Source organism: Mesocricetus auratus, unplaced genomic scaffold, assembly GCF_017639785.1.
Source record: "Mesocricetus auratus isolate SY011 unplaced genomic scaffold, BCM_Maur_2.0 Super-Scaffold_100030, whole genome shotgun sequence".
Taxonomy (NCBI): Eukaryota; Metazoa; Chordata; class Mammalia; order Rodentia; family Cricetidae; genus Mesocricetus; species Mesocricetus auratus.
This window is the reverse complement of record NW_024429211.1, coordinates 15,090,566-15,115,028: the sequence shown is the minus strand read 5'-3', so window position 1 is coordinate 15,115,028 and position 24,463 is coordinate 15,090,566. Positions and strand designations below refer to the sequence as shown.

The window sequence follows — 24,463 nt, the reverse complement described above, 5'->3', positions numbered from 1 at the left end:
AAACATTCGCATTTGATACCATAAAGAGAGCACATCATTCTATGTTTATTTGAGAAAGAACAGCTTCTCAGAGCTGAGGACCTGTAGAATAGTTTGATTTATTTTTTTGCTTGATTTTCTATATTTAAATCCATACTAGAAGAGCCACTTGTGCTCTAATTAAATCATTTAAAAATGATTTTTCAGCCATCATATCATCTGGAGCTCGCACGTGTTTCTGTGCACACAGAGCAGACATGCACATGCATGGACACACGTATTTATGCACACACACTTGTACACACACACACACACACACACACACACACACACACACAAACCCTACTCATCCTAGTCATTCTTCCCTAACAGGTTCTTGAGATATTTGAAGAGACAGTGTAGGTAAGACAGTGTAGGGTTTTCTAAAGTGATGTATTTAAATCATTGAACACTGGGAAGTTGGTGCCTACCTAGAGGCTTTATCCCTACTGAAGGTACTCTGCACACTATCAGAGGAAAAAGGTAAACACCAACCCAACTAAAAAACTTCTGACCTCAAATGGTCACCTGCAGACAAGTTATAATGGTACAATAGTAGCACAAAATTTTAAAAGTAACCAACCAGTACACTTCTGAATTTAAGGTCCACTTCATGAGAGAGGACCCAGGCCAATCACTTCTCATGTACTTGTCTAAGACCTTGGCACTAGATATTCCATGGACCTAGGGGAATACCAAATGCTACTGTTCTGCTAAAAAAAATATAGCAATAAAATGACTCCTAATGACATTCCAATATACTCATGGATCACTGTCCTGCTCAGTGTTCATCAGGGATGCTTCCTCCTACAGCACATGAGAAAAATTACAGAGATTTGCAATGGGAGAATGTGCAGATAGTGAAAGGACTTGGAAAAATCAGTCTTGAATAGGATGTCTCCGTCAAATCACTCTCCTCAGAGAGGGCTGGAGAAGAGGAGACAGAAAGATTGTAAGACCCAGAGGCAATGAATGACACCAGCATGGCATTCCAGACATAACAGGATTGATACACCCATAAACATACAGAGACTGTGGCAGCCTGAACAGGGCTTGTATATGTCTGCATCACATGGGGTCTTAGACCTGACAAGGGAAGTAGCCACAAACCACCATCTTAAACCCAGAAGCTATCTCCAATTGATAAACACTCACAAAGGAAAAATTAGTTTTCTCCAATAACGTATCAGTACCTATACAAACCACAGCTAAGTGCAGGCCTCTAGCCCAGAAGTAGATGGCCCATAAAAAAAAAAACGCAATGGTGTTTAGAGGTTGTTTTGTCTCATGATGCCATATGTATTATCTGGGATTCTTCCTCTTCTCATTCTCCTTCCTCTTCACCTTAAAGATCATTTGTTTACAGATTATGATGTCGTGCTTTGTATTTAATGCTGGATCTGTGAGACAGAATGTGTGTGTGTCAGGGTCTATTGTCTGTATTTGCTTCTTTCATCTTTTCTTTGGCTCTGTTTTTTCTTATTTGTTTGTTTTACCCCATTCTTCTTCATTTTTACTTTGTTATCTTAAGTTTTCCAAATGCCTGTTTGCTATCCAATGAGAGAAGAAAGACAGGGAATGAATTTGCGTTGGTGGGGAGGTAGGGAGTGTGCAGGAAGAGTCGACTAGAGCAAACCCTAGTCAGAATATATTCTATGAAACAAATCTATTTTCAATTAAAAACTCTTGTATTCTTCATAGGAATAGCAGTGTCCTATTCCTCTAGTAGCAATTGCATGCCCATCACAATTCGTACTTCCTATGCCTCACCATCTCACCCCCCATCTTGTAGAAGAGACGAAGAAGAAGGCTCCCACTGTGTTGGATTTGTCCTTATTTGCCTCACTCCACTTAGCAGCCCTCCATTGGACATGCCCATGTTCACATTCCCTCTCAATAACAGCACTCAGAGCTCACCTTCACTTCCTTCTTCCTTCCTGTGATGAGCAATCATCTTGGACACACATCACATTGTCATTCTGTTCACCTAAGTGCTTCCTGCTGCTCAACAAAACCGTACTACATCTTTATCTCAACGCCCTACTAACAAACATCAACTATTTGTACATGCTCAAGTAATTCTGAATACATTCAGGGCTGTCCACCAAGGAGAATTGGGAATATCAAGAATTTCTCAATCACTTGTCTATGTCTGTTCTGATGTCTTCTGTTGTGCTTCCATTTTTATTTTCTACATCACTCAAATCATCCAACACAGTAAATCTGCATGCATAATAAACATGGAGTAGTAAATTGTTCCCAATTTGAATTTCTGATACTCTGTGAGATGCTTCTATCATTTTATTAGGTAATTCTATTATATTAAAAAAGAGAAACTGTGAATAGTTCTTTTCCTTTGTCTTGGTTTATTATTTTTGTAAGGTTTCAAGCACAATGATGAACAAAGGTGATGTGAGATGTGCTCATGTCATTCTAGATTTTAAGAGGTGATGTCACTTTCCCACATGCAATAAGCAGCTGGCTGTTTTTAACATATTGTCCTTACCATCTTATGGTAAATTTTCCTATTCCAAGTGGCTCCAGAGTTCTCATCTTGAGGAAACATTCAATTTTGTCAATGTCTTTTTTTAATATTTTGAAATTATCAAATGGGTTTCTTTCATTTTATTTACATTATGTAATACTAATTTTTTGTATGTTGAAGTATTATTTCATTATTGTGAAAAATAACTTATTAATTTGATATACTTTTATCTGATTTTGAATTCTTATCCTTACTGTGGTTATTTTATTTTTAATTTCATATGTGTAAGAAATTCATTTTGATCATATTCACCTTCTATTACTCTCTGTCATGTACCCCTCCTGTTGATCTCTTCCTTCAACAAAATCTCTTTCCTTTTTGTGTGTCTTATAATTTTTATATATGTCTTATAATTCATTTATCATACAGTCTGTGCCCTTGCATGTTTTCTTTTGTTTCTTTTGTTGTTCATTTCTAATTGTACTGGATATATTAAGGCAGGAAGCATTTCAATTTGTTGGCTTTTATACAGACTGTCTTATGACCTAAAACATTTTAGAGAAAGCTTTTTGTTTTGCTGGGAAGCATACATGCTCTAGAGTTGTTTAATGAAGTTAGGCACTTATATATTAAATCTCTTTTTCACTTAAGTGTTGTATTTCTGGTTTCCTTCTCAATTTATATACTGGATCATACATTAATAAGAGTTAGAATCAATTGTAATGGCAATTTCCTATAACCCCAGCAGTCTAGATGCAGAGACAGGCACATCTCCACGAATTCAAGGCCAGCATAGCATACATAGTGCATGTCAAGCCAGCCAGGCCTACACAGTGAGATCTTGTTTCAGTAAAACAAAACAAAGAAAGAAGCAAAAAGAAGTTGTATATTAAGTCACCATTGTGTAGCTGAATTTACTGTCATGTGTATACACTTACACACACACACACGCAAATATTATTTCTTGATGAAGTATCTATTTAGTAGTATACAACATTATTACTTCTATATTTGAAGATTATTATGCCAAATAGAAGTAAAGACACCCTTGTTCTTTCATAGTGCATTCATTTAAAATATTATATTCATCCTTTTGTTTTTTTCTTTTTTTATTTTATTTTCCAGTTTAAATTTAGATAAGAAACAAGGTTGCTTCACAAGTCAGTTCCAGGTCCCTCTCCCTTTCCCTCCCTCATCCCGTACCCTCCCCCCAACCTCCCCCCACACGTTATCCCCTCATTCCCCCAGGGAGGGTGAGGCCCTCCATGGGAGTGTCCATAGTCTGTCATTTCATATAGGTCAGGGCCTAGACCCTTTCCCAAGAGTTCAGGGTGAGAGTGCACCTCACATTGTTCTATGCGAGTCCAAAGTCCATGTGTATACTTGGCATGGGTACTGATCTGCTGCCCAAGGCTCAATAGATTATCTAGGCCTCCTCACTGACACCCAGATTCAGGGGATCTTGATCAGTCCCATGCTGGATTCCCAGGCTGATGCCTGGGATTCAAGAGTTAACCTTTGTCTGATCAGCTGTTTTGGGGGGTTAAACCAGCCCAGTCTTAATCTCTTTGAACATCAGTCTTCCCTCTCTGTTACTGGCTTTCTTGAGTTCAGCTCAGTACTTAACCAAGGGAGTCTGCCTCTTCTTCGATCAGCCACTAAATGAAGTTTCTGTTTCCCAGACTCTCTGGCCATAGGATTGTAGGCTGGCACTCCCCAGATCTATGTCTAAAATCCATATATGAGAGAGTACATGCCATGTTTCTCTTTTTGTGACTGCGTTACCTCACTCAGGATGGTTTCTTCTAGTGTCATCCATTTGCCTGCGAATCTCATGATTCCATTATTTTTTTCTGCTTAATAGTACTCCATTGTGTAGATATACCACATTTTCTGTATCCACTCTTTGGTTGAGGGACATCTAGGTTGCTTCCAAGTTCTGGCTATTACAAATAAAGCTCCTATGAACATAGTGGAACAGACATCTTTGTTGTATGAATGGGCATCTTTTGGATATATGCCTAAGAGTGGGGTTGCTGGGTCTTGTGGTAGGTTTATTCCCATTTTTCTGAGGAATCTCAATACTGATTTCCAAAGTGGCTGAACCAGTTGGCACTCCCACCAGCAATGGAGGAGTGTCCCCCTTTCATCACATCATCTCCAGCATAAATTGTCATTGGTGTTTTTGATTTTAGCCATTTTGACAGGAGTGAGATGGTATCTCAGAGTTGTTTTGATTTGCATTTCCTGGATGGCTAAGGATGTTGAGCACGTTCTCAAGTGCCTCTCAGCCATTTTAGACTCCTCTATTGAAAACTCTCTATTTAGTTCTGCAGCCCACTTTTTAATTGGGTCCTTTGATGTTTTGGAGACTTGATTCTTGAGTTCTTTGTAAATTTTGGAGATCAACTGTCTGTCAGAGGTGGGATTAGTGAATATTTTTCCCATTCTGTTGGCTGCCTTTTTGTCTTGCTGAGTGTTTCCTTTGCCTTACAGAAGCTTCTCAGTTTCAGTAGGTCCCATTTATTAATTTTTGATCTCACTGTCTGTACTGCTGGTGTTATGTTCAGGAAGCTCTCTCCTGTACCAATTCGTTCAAGGGTACTACCCACCTTATCTTCTAAGAGGTTCAGTTTGGCTGGATTTATGTTGAGGTCTTTGATCCATTTGGACTTAAGTTTTGTGCATAGCGATAAACATGGATCGATCCGATTTTCTATGTATGTTTTTGTCAGTAATTTTTTTCTTGCAGACAGTAAACAGCTGGAGTTGAAACAATTTATGATGGTAGATGTCATTCTGTAAATATGTCTCCCTTTTTGGTTATGAGTAAATCTCTGCTGGCCAATATGGAAGCAAGATAGGTGGTACTAAGAGAGAAGAAAGTTTATGGAAAATGTAGTGGGGAGTGGCCATGAGATCCCAGGATGAGAGGATTCATGAGACTGGTGTTTCTCGGTAAGATAAGAGCTTGTTGAAAAACATATATTAGTAGTTATTTGTTAATTCTTAAGATAAGGCTAGTCAATAAGAAGCACTAACCATTGGCCAGTAACTAACAGAGTCTCATTGTGTTATTTGGGGTTGACACAGCACTAGGACCAAGTTGGCAGGAATAGTTACTGTAACAAATTTACTTTAAAGGTTACACTGAGAAATATGCAGTAATCTTATAATTTGGAGGGTTTCCTAGTAGATTTGAATAACAACTCTGAGCCAAACCAATTAACTGTTTGCCAAATAAGAGTTGCCAGTGCCAAGCTGGTTTTTCACAGCAATAGGAACCCTAACTAAGACAGAAGTTGGTATCAGTGACCTGGATATTGCTCTCATAGGTGTGACCATGTTTTTGTTTGAAGGAATTTGAATTTGGGTATTTTGTGTTAAGAACACAGTGGGATGATTAAAGCTCTGCTTAATGGGTCATCCTAGTTGGAGCATGGAAGACAGTGTTGCTAACAGTTATTTGAACTGGATCTCACATAAGAGGTTTCAGAGGAGAAGAATTTCAGTTTGTTACCTAGGGATCATTCTTCTAATATATTGGAGAAGAAAGTGGTTGCCCTTTTCCCTTTTCCTTAGAGTCTGCCTGAGTCTGAAGTCAAGAGAATTGGATTAATTCTATTGTCAGAGGAAAACTCAAAACAGTCTAGTATAAACTCTGTTTTCTGGTTATTAGTATTAATTTTAATGAATACTCATAATGAAAAGGAGAAAGCTGAGCACAATATATTACAAAATATTAAATTTAAGGGAAAAGAAACATCAAAAAGTGTATTGGCCTCCAAAACAATACAGAGAAACCCTGTCTCGAAAAACCAAAAAAAGTGTATTGGAACTAAGTCATATGTTCAAGGATATGAACATATTTACAAAATGCAATAAAGGGAGTGGTGACCTCAATGCACCCAGATCCTACACAAATAAGTTTCCAACTTGTGAATTAAAGAAAATCTTAGAGCAGGCTGGGGTCATGAACACCTAGAATGACAGCACTGGGAAGCAGAGTCTCACAGATCTCTGAGTTTGAGGCTAGCCTGGTCAACAGAGCAAGTTTAAAGACAGGCAAGCTTTGGCAGTGAAGGACAGAAAGCTGGTGAAGACATAACTGAATGAGGAGGCCATGTTCCAGCCCTAGAAAGCACTAGAACTTGGCAGGTTCAGCCATGCAGTTCTGGCTTTAAGGCAAGGACAGAAGAAACAGGTTATAGAATTTGCCTCCATACCTAAAGAAAGCCACTGAGGCCAGGAATGTGTCATGGATGTCCCTGAACAGAGGCCTAGTAGAGAGGACATTTCATGAAGCTGTGAAAGTGAAGCCTGAATTTCCTTGGAGACCCCAAGATGTTAGAGATGCCACAGCCATGGGATACCTGCTGAGGAAAGTGCCTAACTGGGAGAGAAACCAGCCCAAGGGAAAGAAGTGTGTTGCAGTCAACAACGCAGAGCAGAATTGAAGATTTGAAGAGCATCTTGATATCAGACATGGAGACATTGAGTTTGGAGTTTGCCAGGTAATTTTTAGCTTTCCTTTGTTCCACTATTTCCTCACTATGCCCCCTTCCCTGCATTTTGAAAGGGTAATGTACATCCTGCACAATTAATTCATTTTCATGAATCTTAGAAGAGGCTGTGAACTTTTAATTTAAATAAATAATGGAGGCTGAAATCAACTGCAGAAATTTTTGAGGTTGGACTAAATAAATTTTACATTATGATATTATTATAAGCTTCTGGGGGCTAGGGAATGGAATGTAGTAGTTTGAATGTAATTAGCACCCATAATCTCACAGGGAATGGCACAAATAGGAGGTGTGACTTTGTTGGCATGGGTATGGCCTTGTGGGAAGAGGTGTGTTACTGCAGTTCAGGCTTTGAGATTTCCTAAGCCCAATATACAATCCTGTATCTCAGTCTACTTCCTGTTGCCTTCAAGATGTAGGACTCTCAGTTCCAGTACCATGTCTGCCTGATGATAAAGGACCCAAACTCTGAGCCTGAAAGTGAGCCACCCCAATTAAATGTTTTTTATCAGAGTTGCCATGGTCATGGTGTCTTTTCAAAGCAATATAAACTGTAACTAAGACACTGCATTTGACCCCAAAGTGTCATACAAGTTTCATGATGTGAAAACCATGTAGCCCATCTACAAGAGCCCCAAAATCTTGTTGGTTTCTTTGCTTGGTTTTGGTTTTTAGAGACAAGGTTTCTCTGTATTATTTTGGAGGCTGTCCTGGAACTTGCTCTGTAGACCAGATTGTCTTGAACTCACAGAGATCCATCGAGAGTTTCCAAAATCTTAATGGTTACTACATTGCTCAGAAGCCCAAGTCCAAAGTCTCCTCTGAGATCAATGTCTGTGAATCTCCATGAATAATAAAATACAGGAGACTACCTTCTGAGGTGCTGTGGTAGAGAAATCATTGCCATTCTTTAAGGCAGAACAAGAAAATATCGGACAAAAGCAAAATTATCTATATATATAATTTTTAAATTTAAACTAGAAACAAGGTTGCTTCACATGTCAACTCAAGGTCCCTCTCTGTTTCCTCCCCTCCTCCAGTGCCCTCTCACCAGCCCCCTAATATCCCAATATCCCCTCATTTCCCCAGGGAGGGTGAGGCCCTCCATGGGGGTGTCCATAGTCTGTCATTTCATCCAGGGCAGGGCCTAGACCCTCCCCCAAGAGTTCAGGGTGAGAGTGCATCTCTCATTGTTGGATGAGTGTTCAAAGTCCATTTGTATATCCAGGATAAATACTAATCTATTACTCAAGAGTCAATAGATTACCTAGGCCTTCTCACTGACACCACATTCAGGAGGTCTTGATCACTCCCATGCTGGATTCCTATGCATACTCCTTTTATGTCAGCTCTCAAACACTACTAGAGGTCACATGTTAACCCAGGACCAAGGTCCCTAGGAAGAGTCATTTGGATTCACACCTCAAAGACCCGCAGATACTCCCAAATCTATCATCCTGGATAAACAGGTGTCCACTAATTGGTCGACAAAGTCAAACCACATCCAAAGCACAGCATTCTTCCATGGAGGGACTCTTGTCTTCCAAATGAAATTATATTATTTAGATGGAAAGGAACTCAAGCTGCCTGTGATTTGAAGAATGTAAGGCTTAATCATAGAAGAACAGGCTTAGAATTCAGAGCATCTATACTGGAAGAACATAAGATTAACAGATTTTATGGAGTAGGTTATAGGAACTGGTACACATGCTGAAATCTGTGGTTCTTGAGGTGTGTGGGCCAACACACTTCTTTGTACTGATGAAATAAAACGAAAAAAACATTTCTTTTCAGAGGTGCTAGTATTAACCCCAAATATGGGAGGAGAAAGCTCACTGACATAAATCATCATGGCCACATAAATTTAAAAAACAATTAAAGCAAGCATTTTCACTTATGTCTATGGGCTGCAGCTCCCTTGATAAGGAAACAATCCAATGGGTAAACAAAGATATTTATTGAAGGGAGCAATCGCTTACAGGGTAAGTGCTCTGCCCCCAAAGTAAGCCACCCTCCAAGAGAGAGGGGGCACCCACCTGTTCCTTCTTTTATATCCTGAATCTTACCACATACACATGACTAAGTCCTGAACTGCAGGTACCTGGTCTTTCTCTACACCCTCTAAGATGGCGTTCAAGAATTGAGCATTGGATGTGAAAAAGACAAGGCTTTTATTGATGAGGGATGACCTCCTTTATGCCATGAATATATGTTTTTCTTATTGGTTGATGAAGAAATGCTGATTGGCCAGTAGCCGGTCAAAAAATATAGAAAGGCTACCAGACTAGGAGAATCCTGGGAAGAGGAAGGCAATGAGAAGCCACCAGAAAGACGCCATGTAGCTGCAGAGAGAGCAAGAGGGACTTGTAAGCCAAGACAAAGTGCAGATGTATAGTTTAATTGAAATGGGTTAATAATTTAGAGAGAGCTAGCCAATAAGATGCCTGACTTTAAATGGATGGCACTAGAAGAAACAATTCTGAGTGAGGTAACCCAGTCACAAAAACACAAACATTGTATGTATTCACTCATACATAGATTGTAGACATGAATCAGGGGAGTGACAGCCTACAATCCCACTGCCAAAGAGTCTAGGAAACAGAAAGGACCTTAAGAGAGATATGCATGGTATCCCAGAGAAGGTGGAATGAGGCAAGATCTCCAGAGTGGATTGGGAGCATGGGGAGTGAGGGGAGAGTGAGCCAGGAAAAAGAGAGAGGGAGAAGAGCAGTGGACAGTGGGGCATGTGGGTGCAGGAAAGTTGAGTTGGGGGAAGAATAGAGGAGAGTAAGATGATAGGTCCCATAAAAGAGGAAATCATCCTAGGTTTGAGGGGATATCTGTCACTAGTGGGATTTCCAGAGATCTACAAGAATGACACCAGCTGGCAAACTAAGCAATAGTGGAGAGAGTACATTAAATGCCCCTCCCTGTTATATAAGATGATTTTGATGACTATCTTATATACCATCCTAGAACCTTCATCCAGTGACAGACAGAAGCAGAGGCAGACACAACATTGAACTGAATTCCTAGACCCCACTGACAGACAGGGAGAAGTGATCAGCAAAGGGGTTAAGACTGGGCTGTTGAAACCCAGAGAAGCAGCTGACCTGAACAAAGGAGAGCTATTGGACCCCAGACTGATGGCTGAGAGCCCAGTATGGGACTGATCCAGATCCCCTGAATGTGGGTGTCATTGAGGAAGCCTAGGCAAATTATTGGGCTTTGGGTAGTAGATCAGTATATATCTCTGGCACACAAATGTATTTAGAGCACTCTTCCCACAATGAGGGATGCTCTGTCAATCTGGATACTTGGGAGAGGTCCTAGGCCCTCCCCAGAACAAAATGACAGATTCTAGATATCCCCATGGAGGGCATTACCCTTCTTGGAGAATGGATTTGGGATTGGGTGGGGTCCTGGGGGGCTGGTGGGGGAAGCAGGTGTGGAGGGGAGGAAGAGGAAGCTGGGACTGACATGGGAAGCAAGCTTGGTTCTAATTTAAATATATAATAAAATTGTTAAAAGTAGTGCACTTCAGTTGAACAGGAGGAGAGAAACCACAGGAATGTTGATAGCATTGGTCATTACTAAAGAATATTTACTGGGAAATGTCTCCAGCATAAAATTACTCAACTAAAATCAACTAATAAATCAAAGAAGAAAAGCCTTATAAAAAGAAGACTGATCTTAATATAAGCCTATATGCGTTTATTTGAGAATAAGGGGCTGCAGGACCAGGTGGGACAGAAATCTCCATTTACATATTACAGAGCTTGGGTATATGGGGTTTCCAAATAGGGGAAACATCAAGGATACAAGATCAGAACATAAAATGCAGTTGAAACAAGGTAATAACAACAGGTAGTCCTAACAAGGTAATCATAGGTGGTCATGAGTCCTTTTGAAACAGCAGTAGTATTTCAAGATGGCTATAAACAAAGACGTGATTACCATTCCTGGAACATTCAGTATAGAAACATTTGTTCTTAAGGCATTTAAATCCAATCCTTGAGAATCAGAGGTTTAATCATAAACAGGACTGAACCTGGTTTATCTTTAGTATAATTTGGCTCTGAAGATTAAGACATAGGCAGCCTGTTCTTCATTAGTAATTAAAGTATGAAGATGGGTGAGAGTTGGAACACAGGGCACCTGCAGAGGATTTAAAAGGACTGCCAGCTTGAATGTCATTTGCAGGGAAACCACACTGAGTCCACCACTGCTGTGGAGGAAATACCAACAGTGTCACAACATCACCTTCCAGAGACCTACAAGGCAGAAGGGTCTACTTATGTTTCAGTTATACAGTTACAAACCTCCACGCTGGAACTCTTTGATGTCATTGGTAGTGGGAATTGACCCTTAATGGAGAGAACAACAATTATTTACAGGAAGGTAGACCACTCAGGATGGGATGGTAGAGTTGATATGTGAGGCATGATGTAATAAGGATTCAGTTATTCCTACACAACTGAAGATACAACTTGATGTTACAAATGGTGGAAATTGGTCCCTAAATGAGGTGAGAGTAATTATTGGACACAGGTAGACCTAAAAGGATGCAATGGGAGAGGCCAATGTGAGATTGGAGATGGGGCAGATGCCAAGAAACATCTTAGTAGTTATCAGGACTCAAATGTTTCTGGTGTATGACTTGTTTCCAATATAAATATGAGGAGTCAGAAAGTCTACTCAACATTTTTATAAGCCTCACCTGGGTCAGACACATTTCCTCAGATCCTGAAGGCCAATTCCAATTACAGAACAAGGAAGCAAAATCTACAATGAAAGAGCCTTCTTCATCCTTGGACAGCTCACCACCTCTAGACCTGAAAATGGAAGAAAGGTAAGGATATATTCCAAGAATATTCAGAGATGCACTGTCATGTGTTTTCTCTGAGTTCACACCCCCATGCTGCTACTACAAAATGCTACATGAAGGATCCAGGGCATCCTCCTGGGAAGGCATGACAAAGAAGCTTCCTTTTGAAGCACAGAGATGACCTGCCTTAAACAGACTTTTCTTACTTTCCTAAAGTCATTCATATTCATGTCTGTTGTTTCCTTCAGGAAGAAGGTTAAATGGAACCCTATACAACAGGTTCATTGTTTGTTGTTTCTCAAAGTTGATCTGCAGTGTTTGTGTGTCCCATTCAAGTAGAAAAAAGATGGGTATAAATTGAAAAACTGAAGAATACCACAAGAAGGTTTTATTTACAAAGGCCAAGGTCTTAGAGACAGAGGAAATACTTGAGGAATAAAGATGAAGCAAAAGAGGGAAGGAAGTTGTCCACTCCTTGCCTCTCACGATCATCAGCAGGAACTGGTACTGGAGAAGTAGAGATGGGTTGGGGGAGGGAAGGAAGAGAGCTCATACTTATATGTCAGTAGTAAAAGGGGACAGCTAGATGCCTAGAGAAATACCGATATTGTCAATGCAAAGCTGACCAGGAGAGGGGTAGAAAGCACAATTCTCAAACACCTTTCCTTTTGCTCTCTTGTGTCCTTGAAATGTCACCAACTGCCTCTACTAAAAAGAAACTCAGAGAGAAGAACGTCTTTCAGGGGTGAGATAAGGCCCTTCTGTAAGAAGTCAGCAAGCAGAGAGAAAGTTGGAAGGGAAAACTTCCTCACTTGCAAGTCTTCAGGTTATCTGTCATCATATCATTTCTCCCTTCATCTCCGTTAAGACTCATTTTTGTCGTGTTTGTATTGTATTCCTCTACTGATATTCTTGTGGGACACTCATCCATTTTGATAAAAAATAACAAGATTAGACTGAGATCTATGTGGGAAAATGTACTTATTTATTACAACAAGAGAGTGGCTACTCAAATACAGAACTGTAGAATCCATTACCAGAAAAGCTGTTGTGTATAGATTGGCAGCTGCACCTCATCAGAAACAAAAACAGCAGCTTTGCTGGTCCTCAGGTCTAAGGGGGTAGCAGCATCTGTGGTCAAGGACTCTCAGCCACAACAGCATGTCAGTGCAAGGGAGACACACAGAGGCGCAGGAGTGATGTTCCTTTAGAATCCATTTTACATTTCCCCACACATCTCTGAATATCCAGTTTCTGGTCATGTGTTTGTCATCTGATTCAGACAAAATGAAACCTGATGTCCCTTCTAATTTAAAACTCAGATAATTCATTAAGAGAGAAATTAATGGACCTGGTCTCCCTGACAGTCTATAAAAGTCTTGAAAGTCTCCCAAACATGGGATCATAGCAAAAAAATTTTTGCTATCTTCTCAAAAATGCGCAAAGTGGAACAGAGAACACAGAAAAACTTCAGAAGATATGCAGAGAGAAGAACTCAAGGATATGATATCAATGTAATTAAAGGAAACCCATTTTGAAATTTAACCATGCTTCCCCCCATGGAAAACATCACAGAAAATGTAGTTTAAGGAGAGCATGTCTACGGCTGCAGGTGAACACTACCATTGCTACTTTTAAACTGACTGCAGCTGATGTCCACCACTTCCAACATTATCACCATTTGACTTCTCTCCTGCTGCTTGACAAGTTTTTCAGCTAGGAATTTTATTTAACCACAATTGTGACTGCTATCATGCTTATAGTGTGGGTCAGTCTCCTGTGCTTTTTCATTATTCACTTGTAATAGGAACAGGGTGTTGTGGTGTATACAAGTTTGTCAGTGAGGTAATCCTTTCCTGGGATTAGTTTATAAAGTAACTGTGGTACAAGCATGATAACATGAATTCCCACCTCTCCAGGCCTGACAAGGCATGCCCAACATTCCAGTGCTGAAGATGCAGAAACCAGAGGATCCCTGGTCTGCTGTTGAGTCTGTGAACTACATGTGCAGTGAGAAACCATGTCTCAAAAAGTAAGGTAGTGTTCTATCAAAGAAAAGCTTGATATTTGCCCATAACTTCTAAAACACCTAGACACACACACACACATACACACACACACACACACACACACACACACACACACACACACACACCAGCCCTGTTACTAAAGGTTTTTGAAATTCACACTGTCAGATATAATCAATCACTCATCCATTTATGCTACAATTCCATCCTCTGAAAACTGGTAAAAAAAAGAAAAAAAATAATCAGGTGACAATATAGGTAAGCTTTTAAAGAATAAATTCATTTAGTCCGCATATGAGGTCATCCTGTTCCTCTACTAACTATAATCTAGTTGCAACTACTTATCCATCAAGGTTTGTATTTCAACTGCTGCACCTTCTCAGCTTCTCTTCAATTTGCACAGAAGGCTTTTCTCATCAGAGAAAACTCTCCATCTCCTACTATCTTCTGGAAGAGACTATGGAGAAGGCTGGTGTTATATTTGATCTTTCTTTCTCATTTCTCTGCACTCCACTTAGCAGACCTGGCCATTTTCCAGTTCCCTCTCTGTAGCCATACTCAGACCTCACCTTCCTTCCTTCTCCCTCCTTCCTCTGCTGAGCATGTCAGAACCATATCCATCCCCAAGCCTTCACCTAAGTGTGTCCAGATGCTTAACTAAGCTGTGTTGGGTCTTTAGCTGAGTGAACTGCCTTTGATCGATGTCAGTAATTTGTCCATACATCAATATCTTCTGAATATACTCAGGGCTGTTGACAAAAAGAGTTTGGAATAGTGAGAATGTTTTTATTTTTTAATTGAATTTATTTTAAGTGGCTGTAACCAAGTTGACATGAAAAGTATAGATTTGCTCAATGACCATTTGACCAACACTTCCTGTGGTGTGTGGATGGGACCTCCATTCAGCATCTGAGCAGAAATTCAAGGTTTGAATTTGATGGCTTTCTCCTTACCAATTCTCTAATTATGACTCCTATGCATTTCGATCAATCTTCTTAATGGCACCAATCATTTGTGTGGGTTCAGGTTTTGCCATAACATAGACCAGCATGGTGTAGTAACTTTTCTTAGATAGCACAGGATAACTAATAAACTACTTCCTTTTAATGTATGATTGGATTTAGTAAAGCCATAGTTCAAACAAATTAAGGCATATTGCTGACCTCAAAATGGGAACCAGGTCTAAGGAGACCCTTTAACACAGCAACTGAATTAATTCTTTTCTCCATTCTGCTTTTATTGAGAAATTTGATCTCCCATTCAGCAAGCCTAAGAGTAAAATTGTGAGACTGTGTTTGTGGGATGCTGGCTGACTGGGAGGATGACTGACAACTGAGATGACAACCAACCGGTGTGGTTCCCAGCTCTGATCTCATTGTTAAAGGAAAACCACAATGTTCTCTGTCCTGATTTGTATAAATGGTTTACACACAAATGATTACTTTTTCTTTTACAATATTATTAAGCCAGGGCAACTTCTTGCTACATTCGCATTTATAATAGTGTCACATTATTGCAGTGTTGTCATGTGAATAATAGACAATCAAGAGTGAAGTTTTTTCTTTTTTATCTTTAAATAGAAACAAGCTTGTTTTCCAGGCCAGTCCCAGTTCCCTTTCCCTCTCCTCTCCTCTCCCCTGCCCTGACTAATGCCCTATCCATTGGTGGAAGTCCGTTTGTGTATATGTTGATGAATAAAGCACTGTTGACCAAAAGGAAAGCAAGATACATGGGACTAGCAGTCTAGGAGGATTCTGTGAAATGTAGTAAAGAGTGGAGAGTCACCATGTGATCCTGGGAAGAGAGGATACATAAGGCTGCATCCTCGGTAAGATGTGACCTTATAAGTAAGTATCTGTGTGTATGTATGTATGTATGTATGTATGTATGTATGTATGTATGTATGTATGTGTTGCTACTTAACGTGGAACTAGTCAATGAGAAGCCCTGGACATTGGCCAACAGCATTGTAACTAATAGAGTATCTGTGTGTTATTTGGGACTGACACAGCTCTGAGACCAGGTTGGTGGGGAGAATGATTGTTACAGATATTCATATTCCTCTTTGGGGATCTTCTGTTCAAATCTATAATCCATTTTTGACTGGGTTTCTTTTCTTGGTGTTTTCTTCTTTGAGTTCTTTATGTTTTATAGACACCAGTCTTCTGTGTGTATAGCTGGCTAATTTAATGGTTTTTCGTCAGTAAGGTATTTTTTCCTGTCTTCTATAAGTTCATTCAGGTATTAATTCAAATCCTCTTCTTATACCTTGACTTCTTGAACATGCTTGTAGCTCTTCTTTTGAATCCTGCTTCTTGACTTGCATCTAAATTATATTCACTTGGGATACATGCTACAGGATTCATGATCTTTAGGAGAAACATATTGTTTTTAGTTTTAATATTACTTGTAATTTTATGATGGGGCTTGAACCTCTGGAGTTTGGTTCTTGGTTATATCTTTTGGTATATGTTTCACTCATCATTTTGTAGTTCTCAGATAGAGTATGAACTGTGTACTTTGGGGGAATCCCAAAGAAACAAAGTATGTCAGAGGCAGTCCTCTATCAGGAGTCTGTGAGTACCTACAGAGTAGATAAAGGCAGCGTATTTAGCCGGAGAGATAATGTAGTCTTAATAAGGTATAAACAAGGCTGTGACAATTGATTGGAAGTTACATATTCTCTCAGAATGTAGAACACTGCATTTCAGTGCTTTTCCAGATCTAGGATTTTTAGAGGGTACTCTGTTATTTTCTGATAGGTTTTTCTTTATGGATAAGCTGACACATGTTTCTTCATCGTTGAACATCAACATTCTTTATGTTTCATCTAATGATGTCATTATATTTTGTTATGTAGGCCCTTTCTTTTTCATGTACATTTGGATGGCCACAATTGTTGGATTCTCCTTATGTTTATGTAGCTTAAGAAAAATCCATAATGCTATAACATCATGGAATTAATCTTCTGTGCTTTAGTTTGCATCTCAGACCATCCTTCACAGGAAGTTTTCCAAAGTTGAGATCTTTTTCTATTTTCCCTTCCTTCCTCCCCTCCCTCATTCCATTTTTGTACACATTTCCTTTCTTTTCCTTCAGTCAAGGCTTTTTGGAACTAACTCAGTAGCTTTAAATCAAGGAATTCTTCTAGACACAGCCCCTAATCTGACATTCCACAAGTAAGTGGCCATGCTGGTAGATGGCTTCCATTGTACTCTGTCTTCCCCCATAGATGTGTCTGTGTCATAATCCCTCTATTTACCACAGTTGCCACTTCTTTCCTCTTTTTCAATCTTTCTGAAAATTTGCTTTTTTATTCTTTTTTTGTTTTTGTTTTTTGATTATATTTTTTAGAAAAGAGCTTGCTTCACATGTCAATCCCAGTTCCCTCTCCGTCTCCTTCTCCTGCACCCCCACAACATCGCCCCTGACCTCCCACACTATCCCAACTTCCTTCCACATAGGAGATATCCAGAGTCTGTCATTTTGCTCAGGGCAGGGTCCAGGCACTCCCCTAAGAGTCCAGGCTGAGAGAGAGAGCATCCCTCTTTGTATTATAAACACATGAAATCCATTTTTATGCCAGGTATAAATACTGATCTACTGCCCAGGGTCCCATAGGTTGCCCAGGCCTCCTCACTGAGTCTCACACTCAGGGGGTCTGGATCAGTCCCATGCTGGCCTCCCACGTGTTGGTCTGGAGACCAAGAGCTCCCCCTTGTCCAGGTCAGCTGTCTTTTATGGTTTTGCCAGCCCATTCTTAGCCCATTTGTGTATCCCTCCTCTCTCTCTGTCACTGGGTTCCAGGAGTTCAGTTCAGTGTTTAGCTGTGGGTTTTGCCTCTGCCTCCATCAGTCACTGCATGAAGGTTCTAGGATGGCATATAAGATAATCGTCAAGTTCATTATCAGAATGGGCATTTAAGGTACTCTCTCCACTATTGCTTAGCTTGCCAGTTGGTGTCATTGTTGTAGATCTCTAGAGGTCTCAATGGAGCCAGATATCTCTTTAAACCTGTGACTCCCTCTATTATGGTATTTCTGATCCTGTTCTCCCCTATTCTACCCCCAACTCAATCTTTCAGTTCCCCCATGACCTACTATCTACTCCTCTTTTCACCCTCTCTTCTTCCCTTGACCCACTCCCCCAAAGTCCCCACCATGTTCTCAAACTGTTCAGGAGATCTTGCCTCATTCCTCTTCTCTGGGTGACCATGAATATCTCTCTTAGGTTCTTTCCTGTTTCACAGACTCTCAGTCAGTGGAATTGTAGACTGGCACATGGTGGTGGCTTTTTTATTCTTTAAGAGAATTAGAAGTTCAGGTAACCTCAAATCAATGCTCAGATTCTGGACTAAAACTCTTTTAGGTCATTAATATGGTCATTTATTGGATATTCTGGTGTTGGAGAATGACAAAGGCCATCATTAACCATCCCACAACACAATTCTTTCATACACACTAGAATTATTTTCTTTCTTTTCTATGTGTTTTGTGGTACTAACTTACTCTAAAATATTTGCAAAACACTTAATTTAAATTTATAGCTTCTACTGGGATTATGAAAATTGAATTGTTAAATGAAAAGTCTCAATTTCTCACTGTGTTTCAATAGAGATATAGAGAGGTATGATGTAGCAGCAGACAACAGAAAAGTGCTTAATATCCCCAAGGCTTTCCTGCTTTCTAGTTTCAAATCTGAAATACAGACAGAGTCACATTATCCTGAGGGTTTCATTCTCTTCATGCTGGTATAGTCATTCCCATCATTACTCTCTTTCATGATTTCCTATTTTCCCAGTTGATAGCTTCCCCTGCCAGGACTGAGAGGCGCTGTTAGTCATGATTCTGGCTCCTGAGTTTCTGCACCAGAGAAGAACCTTTTTGTTTGTTTGTGACCCTCATAGCACTTCCTTTTTTCTTTCTAGTTTTAAATTTAAATTAAAATAGAAAGAAAGGTTGCTTCACATGTCAATCCCAAGTCCTTCTCCCTTTCGCTCTCCTCCTCCCACGCATTCCCACCCCCCCAATATCCTCTCATTTTCCCAGGAAGGGTGTGGCCCTCCATGGGGGTGTCCATAGTCTATTATTTCATCCATTGCAGGGCCTAGACCCTCCCCCAAGTGTTCAGAGTGGGAGTGCATCTCTCATTGTGGGATGGACACCCAAAGTCCATTTGTACACCAGGGATAAATACTGATATACTATCCAAGGCCCCATATATTACCTGGGCCTTCTCACTGACACCCACATTCAAGAGCTACCCCTTCTTCAAGTCAGAATTTTCTGGGGGCTAAACCAGCCCAGTAGAAACCTCTTTGCTCATCAGCTCATCAGTCCTCCCTCTCTGTCACTGGGTTCCTTGAGTTCAGTTCAGCATTTAGCTGTGGGAGTATGCCTCTGCTTCCATCAATCATTGGATGCAGGTTCTGTTTCTCAGACTCCAAGGCAGTGGGATTGTAGGCTGACAGTCCCCAGATCTATCCATATATGTGAGATTACATACCATGTTTGTTTTTTGTGACTGCGTTACCTCACTCAGGATGGTTTCCTCTAGTGCCATCTATTTTCATGTAAATTTCAGGATTCCATTGTTTTTTTGAATAGTTCTCCATTGTATAAATGTGCTATATATTCTCTATCCACTCATCACTTGTGGGGCATGAAGGTTGCTTCCAGATTCTGGCTATTACAAATAATGCTGCTTTGAACATAGTGGAACAGACATCCTTGTTGTATGAATGGGCATCTTTTGGATATATGCCTATGAGTGGAATTGCTGGGTCTTGTAGTAGGCTGATTCCCGTTTTTCTGAGGAATATCCATACTGATTGCCAAAGTGGCTGTATGAGTTGGCACTCCCACCAGCAATGGAGGAGTGTTCCTCTTCTTCCACATCCTCTCCAGCATAAATTCTCGTTAGTGTTTTTGATTTTAGCCAGTCTGACACGAGTAAGAAAGAATCTCAGAGTTGTTTTGATTTGCATTTCCCTGATGCCTAGGGATGTTGACCATTTTCTCAAGTGCCTCTCAGCCATTTTAGACTCCTTTATTGAGAATTCTCTATTTAGTTGTGTAGCCCATTTTTAAATTAGATCCTTTGATGTTTTGGAGACTTATTTCTTGAGTTCTTTGTAAATTTTAGAGATCAACCCTTTGTCAGATATGGGGTTAGTGAATATTTGTTTCTCATTTTGTGGGCTGCCCTTTGTCTTGTTGACTTTTTCCTTTGCCTTACAGAAGCTCCTCAGTTTCAGGAGGTCACATGTATTAGTTGTTGACTTCAGTGTCTGTGCTACTGGTGTTATGTTCAGGAATCAGTCTCCTGTACCAATTTGTTCAAGGGTACTACCCACTTTCTCTTCTAAGAAGTTTAGTGTGGCTGGAGTTATGTTGAGGTCTTTGATCCATTGGACTTAAGTTTAGTGCATGGCAAAAGACATGGATCTATCTGCAATCTGCTACATGCAAGCATCCATTTATGCCAGCACCATTTGTTGAAGATGCTTTCTATTTTCCATTGTATAATTTTAGCTTCTGTGTCAAAGACCCAGTATTCATACATGTGTGGGTTAATATCATGGTTATCAGTTTGATTTGGTAAGTTTGGATAAACTTGTTGATTTTATCAAAGAACCAAATCTTTGTTGTTTTGATTCTTTGTATTGTTTTTCTAGTTTCTACTTTATTGATTTCAGGTTTCAGTTTGATTATTACCTGGTATCTGCTCCTCCTGGGTGAGGTTGCTTCTTTGTGCTCTAGAGCTTTCATTTGTGCTGCTAATTCTATAGTTTAACCATTCTCTGGTTTCTTCATGTGGGTACTTAGTGCTATGAACTTCCCTTGTCCACTGCTTTCAATGTGCCCCATAGGTTTGGGTATTTTGTGTCTTCATTCTCATTGAATTCTAGGAAGTCTTTAATTTCTTTTTTATTTCTTCTTTGATGCAGGAATGGTGCAAATGTGCATTATTCAATTTCAATGAGTTTGTAGAGTTTCTTCAATTTGTGCTTTTGTTGAATTCTAATTTTAATGCATGGTAGTCTGATAAGATGCATGGAGTTATTCCAAGTTTTTGTACCTCCTGAGGTTTGATATGTTGCCAAGTATGTGGTCAATTTTTGAGAAGGTTCCATGTGGCGCTGAGAAGAAGGTATATATTTTTTTATTAGGATGGAATGTTTCTGTCTCATATTCCTGTCTAATGGTGAGAGTACAGTGTTGAAGTCTCCCAACTATAAGTGTGTGGGGCTTTATACGTGTTTGAGTTTTAGTAATATCTTTTTTACCAACATGGATGCCTTTGTATTTAGGGCATAGATGTTCAGAAGTGAAACTTCATCTTGGTGAATTTCTCCTTTGATGAGTATGAAATGACTTCCTTCATCTCTTTTGATTGATTTTATTTTGAAGTCTAATTTTTTAAATATTAGTATTGCTAACCCTACTTGTATCTTGGGTCCATTTGATTGGAAAAAATTTTCCCAACCTTTACCTTTGTGGTAAGTCTGTCTTTGAGTCTGAGGTGTGTTTCTTGTATGCAGCAGAAGGATGGGTTCCGTCTTCGAATCCATTCTGTTAGCCTGTGCCTTTTTATGGGCGAGTTAAGACCATTAATATGGAGGGATATTAATAACCATTGATTGCTCATTCTTCTTTGATTTGGAATGGTTGTTGGTGGTGGAACTATGTGTGGAATTATACCCCCTTTTTCTTTTGGCTGTTGGTATGGTGAGGTTATCTAATGCCTAAGTTATTCTGGTTGTACTTAAATTCCTTGGGTTGTTATTTCCTTCCAGAACTTTCTGTAGGCCTGGGTTAGTGCATATGCATTGCTTTAATCTAGTTTTGTCATGGAATATCTTGTTTTCTCCATCTATAGTTGCCTGCTGGTTAGAGGACCATAGTTCCCTTCGGTGGGTGCAAGCAAATCCAATACTCTGGCAGTTCTCCTCTTCCTGATCCTAGTCCTGGTCCTGTGGATTGAGAATAAGACCAGGAATCTGGGATTTGTAGGTTCCCACCAGGAGGGGATACTTAGTGGCTGTCTCCAGGCACTGGAACATGGGCCCAAAAACAAACCCCAAATTGCCTGGTCCCATGGGTGGAGAAGACCAGGAAACGGGGGAGCATAGGCTCCCATCAGGCAGGGAGGCTCAGCGGCAGTCCCCAGGCAGTCCCTAGGCACTGGAAGGCAGGTCCAGATACAGTGCCCGGTTTACCTGGTCCTGTAGGTGGAAAAGAAGATCAGGAATCTGGAGTACATAGGCTCCTGCCAGGAGGGGTGGCTCAGTGGTGATCCCCATGCAGTCCTCAGGTGCTGGAATGAAAAGAACCATCTTAAGATAGAAGAATTTTGGGCTTACATTTCTGTTTCTTTTTGACACAACTCCAGACACTGAGTGCCTGTACTGGGGCTACCAGCTATTCTCATATCAGTACAGGACATGGGTTGTAGATAGCCCAAATAAATACAAATTCAATTTGGGGCCTGAGATTAAACCACCAGCCAGGAGGGTGAGAAGTGGAAAGAATGGTATGTAAATGGATGGCAAAAGTCCTTAAAAAAGGGAAGCTCCTTTTTCTTAGAGAGACTTCTCCAGAGATTTCGCCAGAGACTTCTCCTGAGAACTCTCCTAAGCGGACTGGGGTCTCCTCCTAAGCTGACTTGGGAAGCATAAAGTTTTCTTAAAGCAACCGACCGGTCTCTGTGTCATCTATCCCGACCACCTCGCTACATTCTCGGATGCAGGCCGCACAGCAGGTGCGACACATAGAGAGTTGTACTATTAGGAGCTATGGCTTTGTTGGAATAGGTATGGCCTTTTGTGAGGTTGGGTTTGGGGTTCTCACGTATGTCCAATCATGCCCAGTGCCTCTGTGCACTACCTGTTGCCTGCAAGCCATGATGTAACTAGCATCACATCTACCTGAAAGATGCCATGCTCCCTGCTGTGATGATAATGGATGGAACCTCTGAACTGTCAAAAAACTTCCCCAATATGTAGTTTCAATTTTAAGAGTTGTCTCTTCACAGTAACAGAACTTCTAACACAGACAACAAGTGTCTGTGTGACTTTTCAGGGAAGTTGTAAATAGAGATCTACTTACCAATGAAACCCATGAAATGAAAAACATGTTTGTCGCACCTGCTGTGCGGCCTGCATCCGAGAATGTAGTGAGGTGGTCGGGATAGATGACACAGAGACCAGTCGGTTGCTTTAAGAAAACTTTATGGTTCCCAAGTCAGCTTAGGAGGAGACCCCAGTCCGCTTAGGAGGCAGCTCTCAGGAGAAGCCTCTCTAAGAAAAAGGAGCTTCCCTTTTTAAGGACTTCTGCCATCCATTTACATACCATTCTTTCCACTTCTCACCCTCCTGGCTGGTGGTTTAATCTCAGGCCCCAGAATCAGGGAGACACCACAGGGGGCAGGGACAGAAAGAGGCATCTAGCCCTAGGAGGTGTGAAAGGCATGGTATTTCAGTGCCAGCCCTTATCTGAGCCCTATCAAGCTTTAAAGCACTGAATTGTTTTCAGTAAACAATACATAGATGCCTGCTCCCAGGCCGAAGGGGAAGTGGGTTTCTGCTCAAGGTCTGGTGTCCCCACAATTCACCCCTTTTTATTTTTAAATGAGGCACTCCTGTCTTAGGTCAAGTAGGGTCACCCTCCCTGGCCCGTCTTTGGGGGACCTTGAACCCCTGTTAGGTGGGAGTGGTTCTTCCCCACAAGTTGCCCGTCATAAGAGCGCCCCAACTTTAAAATCATTTATAATAAGGCTTTATGGCTATTGGGATTGCCATGGCCTAAGGCACTTTGAACTCAGCATGAAGCCAGAACGCCTACTGCCACTGTTACCATTCCTAGGACCCCCACTGACATAGCGCCTCTCTGTCACCTGCCCATCCCCCGATCTGGGCCATAGCATTCTACCACCAGCCTTTCTTTGCTACAAGGGTGATTTATAGTTACAATTTGACGGTCAAAACAGTGATAAAGTTTACAATTATTTTAAGATCTACTTAGGAAAGCATTAGAGAGTGCACTTGCACAGATACATTAGGTACAATCATTGATGTTACACATGTAGCATTATAAAAAATATGAACAAGAGGCTTGTTGCACTATTTACAGAGTACCAATTTGTTCCTGTGGTGATGTAGTCTGTCGATTTAATGTCAGTAGTATCAGCCGAACATGCAACCCGAGTCAAAGTCTTTTTGTCGCACCAGGACAAACCACATTTCTCCAGAAGAACTCACTGATTCCAGAAACAGGAACTACCAAGTCTGATGTTTCAAGTGACCATGTCCTGTTCAAATACTGAAAAGAGGCTTTTGCCACTCATCACAGTCCATACCAATGTCCAAATGTTTTAAATGGGTCTTTTTTCCCCCAAAGGGAAAAGCTGGCAAAATGAATTCTGTTGTTTTAAGGTGTATCAAAGGCTAGCTGCTAATCTTCCAGTTTTGTTGGCTTTGGGATGAAAACTCACGGGTCCAGGAGGTTGATGTAGCAAGCCTGATGAGACACTGGAAATCTCGAACTGACTGTTTTATTTCTTTCTCGGGCTGTAGATTTGA

General features: G+C 40.6%; 1 pseudogene; it reads left to right on the top strand.

Annotated features, from left to right (window-relative positions):
* Positions 1–11,816: 11,816 nt before the first annotated feature.
* LOC101827307 overlaps positions 11,817–24,463 on the top strand; it is a 49,708-nt pseudogene continuing 37,061 nt past the window's right edge.